Below are 4,998 nucleotides of genomic sequence, written 5' to 3'. Positions count from 1 at the left end.
TCCGGCCGGGGGGCGGGGCGCAGCCGCGCGGCCCCGCCCCTCGCGCGCCTCTGCTCGCTCAGGCGGGCGGGCCTAAGGGAGGGACGGCGGGGCAGCGCCCCCTGGCGGCGGCCGCGGGGAGCGGCGGGTCAGCGCCGCTGGTCGGGGTCAAGGAGGCCTGAATAAATAAACCCCGTAAGGACGAGGTTGTGTCTGAGGAGGGAGAGACACAAGGCTTACCTCCCTTCGTAACTTGGATATCTTCGTGTCACTGCAGCTGGAGGATGCTCCCCCTCTATTCGGCCGCATCTGGAGCACTATATCCTGTTCTGGGCTCCTCAGGACAGGAGAGATGAGGAGCTGCCGAAGAGGGTCCAGTGGAAGGTGACAAAGATGATCAAAGGTCAGGAACATCTCTCTTACGAGGAGACACTCTGGGAGCTTGGCTTATTTAATCTACAGAGGAGAAGAGAGAGAGGAGATCTAATCAATATATACAAGTATGACAGAGGTCAGTGCCAAGAGGATGGTGCTGGACTCTTTTCAGTGGTCTCCAGTGACAAGATGAGGAGCAATGGCCACAAACTAAAACTCAGGAAGTTCCACCTCAATACGAGGAAGAAATTCTTTACATTGAGGGTGGCAGCGAACTGGAACAGGCAGCCCAGGAAAGTCATGGAGTCTCCTTCCCTGGAGACATTCAAAACCAACCTGGATGCGTTCGTGTGTAACCTTCTGTAGCTGACCCTGCCTTGGTCATCTCCAGACGTCCCTTCCAACCCTAAGGACTCTGGTTCTGTGATCCCCCAGCCCAGGCCCGCATTCTGTGAGCACCCGACAGTCTGCCCTGAGGGGCAGCAGGAAGGGAGTGTGAAGCCTGGGGTGAGTCCATAGGAGGTGGAGGGCATTGGCTGTGTGGGACATCCAGGCTCAGGATGCTGGAGTCAAGGCTGACAGAGGCTGAGGAGAAACGGGGCAGCAGCAGCTCTGCACGGGGCAGATGCACCTGGGCCCACCTGCTGAAGCCTCGGTCCCTGTGGTGTCTAAGGCACAAGCCTCAGTTAAGCCTTTCCCACAGCCGGGCAGTATGTAGTGCCTCTCCTCCATGCGTGCCTGAGATCCAGGTGTCTCTGTGAGGTGTGCAGGAATCGCCTCCTAGTCATTGGTTTGTGCACGCTGGTGGGAATTGCCTCATGGATTTGGCATGAGCCTAACTGGAAAAGGCTTGAGAAAAGCACGTGCTCACTTCTCAATCCCTTCACTGTCTCAATTACTTAATGTACGCGTTAAAGAGACCTGTTCTGTGTGGCTGTTGTTTATCAAGGCACTTCTGTGCCATGTGTCTCTTTTAAGGGCATGAACCTCCTGCCAACATCCAGAGCATGGAGGAGAAAAGGCTATTGAGGAAACAGGCCAACATACAGGAAAGGATCCAGTCCAAACCTGGGTCATTGGTCCGGGATGGGAGTACGGTTGCTGACAAGCAGTGTGCTGGAATCCCCTCACTCACTTACTGCCAAATCTGATTCACAGAAAAAAGTAGAATCATAGAAAGGTTTGGATTGGAAGGGACATTAAAGATCACCTTGTTCCAACCCCCTGTCATGGACAGAGAGACCTCCCACTAGGCCAAGTTGCCAAAACCTGATCCAGCCTGACCTTGAACACTGCCAGGGATAGGGCATCCACAGCTTCTCTGGGCAGCCTGTTCCAGTGTCTCACCACCCTCAGAGTAAAGAATTTCTTCATAATATCCTATGTAAACATCCTTTTCAGTTTAAAACTATTCCCCCTTGTCCTGTCACTGTCACTGCATGCCCTTGTAAAAACTCCATCGTTCTTATGGGGTCCCTCCAGGTACTGGAAGGCTGCAATTATGTCACCCTGGAGCCTTTTCTTTTTCACCCTGAACAATCCCAATTCTCTTAGCCTTTCTTTGTAGGAGAGGTGGTCCATCCTGCTAATCATCTATAGTTTAGGAATAAATTCCAGAACCAGTAGGTCAAGTAAAAGAGGATTAAAGCCCTTTGGTATCAATGTGCTTTCCACTCAAAAAAGTTGTGAAAGTTGTAGCAGAGGCAGGATATTCCTGCTGAACATTAAAATCTAGATTAAACTGACTGTTATATAATTGTTACATCTGAAAGTAGATATCAGTGGTATTTACTACAGAGAGGAGGTTTTTGCCTGACAAATACATTGGATCTTGAAAGTATGTGGCTTCAGATAAATGAAGGTTTCAGATCCTTAATTCTTGTGACATTTTTACTTTCACAATCACATTTTTCTGGGGGAACCCTGCTAAAAATTTATGAAAATCAGTGTAATTACTGATTCTGAAATATGAACATATCTTCCTCAGAATACTTTGGGATATTTAAGGTTCCCTGGCTGTATTTCAAAATACTAGATTCTTAAATGCCTTTAAAAATCTAGCAAGTGGTTCTGTTGGGCTTAGGAAGACAGATCTGGAGTGTTCTTAAAAAGAATTATCCACAGAATACAAATAGTCCTATTATTCTGCAATGAGCGGGGACATCTTCAACTTGATCAGTTGACCAACCTGTCCAACCTGACCTTGAATGTTTCCAGGGGTGGGATATCTACTATTTCTCTGGGCAACATATGCCAGGGTTTTATCATCCTCATTGTAGAAAATTTCCTTATATTTAATCTAAAACGATCCCCATTCAGTTTGAAACCATTAGCCCTTGTCCTATTACAACAGATCCTGCTAAACTCCTTGTTCCCAATCTCTCTTGTAGCCCCCTTCAAGTGCTGGAATGCTGCTCTAAGGTCTTCTCCAAGCTGAGCAACCCCACTCTCTCAGCCTGTCTTTATAGGAGAAGTGCTCCAGCCCTCTGAGCAGCTTTGTGGCCTCCTCTGGACTCACTCCAGCAGGCCCATGTTGTGGACCCCAGAGCTGGATGCAGCACTGCAGGTGGGGTCTCACCAGAGAGGAGCAGAGGGGCAGAATCCCCTCCCTCACCCTTCTGGCCACGCTGCTTTGGAGGCAGCCCAGGACACGTTTGTCCCTCTGGGCTGTGAGTGCTCATGGCTGGGTCATGTCCAGCCTCTCATCCAGCAGCACCCCCAGGTCCTTCTCCCCAGGGCTGCTCTCCATCTGTGCATCCCCCAGCCTGTGCTGGTTTTGGAGCTTTCCCCAATCCAGGTGCAGCACCTTGCCTTGGTCCTGTTGAACCCCATGGGGTTCCCATGGGGCCACTTGCTGATACCTGTGGATGGCATGCCATCCCTCAGGTGTGGCAACTGCACCACTAAGCTTGGTGTCATTGGCTAATTTGCTGAGGGTGCACTCCATCCCTTTGTCTGTGTCATTAACAAAGATATGAAATAGCACAGGGCTCCTGAGTGACATCACTTGTCACAGATGTCCATTGGGACTCTGAGTCACTGACCACCACCCCCTGAATGTGACTGTCCAACCAATTTCTTATCCACCTAACAGTCTACCCATCAAATCCATCTCTCTCCAGTTTGGAGAGAAGGATGTTGTGGGGTGCCATGTTAAAGGCTTTACAGAAATCCTGATAAAAGACATCTGTAGCTCCTCCTTTTCCCACTGATGGAATCACCCCATCATAGAAGACCACTGGGTAGGTCAGAGAGGACTCGCCCTTGGTGAAGCTGTGTTGGCTTCCAGCATCTTTTCCCACTTTGCTATGCACTAGCCATAGAACAGGCAATACTTTGCCTAGTAGTACGAGAATATTGTGGAGCTGATATGTGATGTATTAATTTCAGTTGTCCCTCTAGAAAGGATAACTATAAGCTTCATGACTCACTGCAGTTTCACCTGTGCACTAAAACAGCACTGATCTCAGTCTTAAATTCTGCAGCGTAAGCTTATCTGTGCTACAGGGAGAAACATGCGTGGATGTGAACAATGCTTATCTAGAGATAAGCTAACAGACATATCTAGTCTGGTTTCTCTCATGTGTTACCTGAAAATGTATATGCTTTTTCTCTGCTGTTTGGATATTTGTCTTCAATCACTTAAATATTATTAGCTGCTGTATGTTCAATTGCACTCAGATGGCACAGCAAAATTAATTTCTGCTGGTACAGATAACATTAACTCTTTGATGTTTCAATATATATTTTTTTCTTTCCAGCAGTAGCATCCAAGGAGTTCATTCTCAAGGCCTGCAAGCTAAGGAGCAGGAGGTGAGGTGAAAGACACCACTACAAGTATTCTGTTAAAAACAATGTCCCATTAAATTTAAGTCTGCATGCACTGGAGTGATTTCTATTCTAAATCAATGGAGAGATTTCTATTCTGCCCTGAAGAGGTGGATCAAAATTGTTGCATAGGGACACAAGGTTTGTTCAGTTGTATCAATCTGATTCTAGCTTGATCATCACAGGATGTTTCTCTTCCCAATAAAAATGTATTCAGGCAGCTTGTACATGATAAAGGAGACACCTGAAATCATCATCATCATCACCATCACCATCATCATCACGGTCCATTTGTTACAGAAATATGAAATCTTACCATCGTTAGCTCAGCACATATAACTATTTAAGATAGTTTTCCATTTTGAATTGCTAAATTCATCCTTTCAACTTCTGTACTGGTAGAGAAACATGATCTTCTGTGGCTGGAATTTCTGCAGGCTGCTGAAGTTCCATTCTGAAGTGATTTATTCTGCATTGAAGCTACTTATTTCTTATGTGGTAGTTTTATCTGTGAGGCAACAGGAAGAGTACAGGTTCCTCACCTCAGGGGTTCTGCTCCTGTACTTAAATGCCTCTTGTCATCACGTAGCAGCACTTACACAAGATCTCTGAGTATCTAGCACCACTGAAAAACTGCCCCCTCTTATACTTCTGTACAAATGGATATTTCTTACCACCTGCAGCAAAAAGTGTTTTTAATATTTTTTCTAGTTTAAGTGAGGAAGGCATGGCTCCACTAAGTGGCAGCAGTAAGCATCATTACTGCCACCTTGCTGAATTGTATTTATATTCATGAGAGATTCAATATAAACTGGT

The sequence above is a fragment of the Haemorhous mexicanus genome, chromosome 1 (genome assembly GCF_027477595.1).
Source record: "Haemorhous mexicanus isolate bHaeMex1 chromosome 1, bHaeMex1.pri, whole genome shotgun sequence".
In the NCBI taxonomy this organism is placed as follows: Eukaryota; Metazoa; Chordata; class Aves; order Passeriformes; family Fringillidae; genus Haemorhous; species Haemorhous mexicanus.
This window is presented reverse-complemented; position numbering follows the sequence as displayed.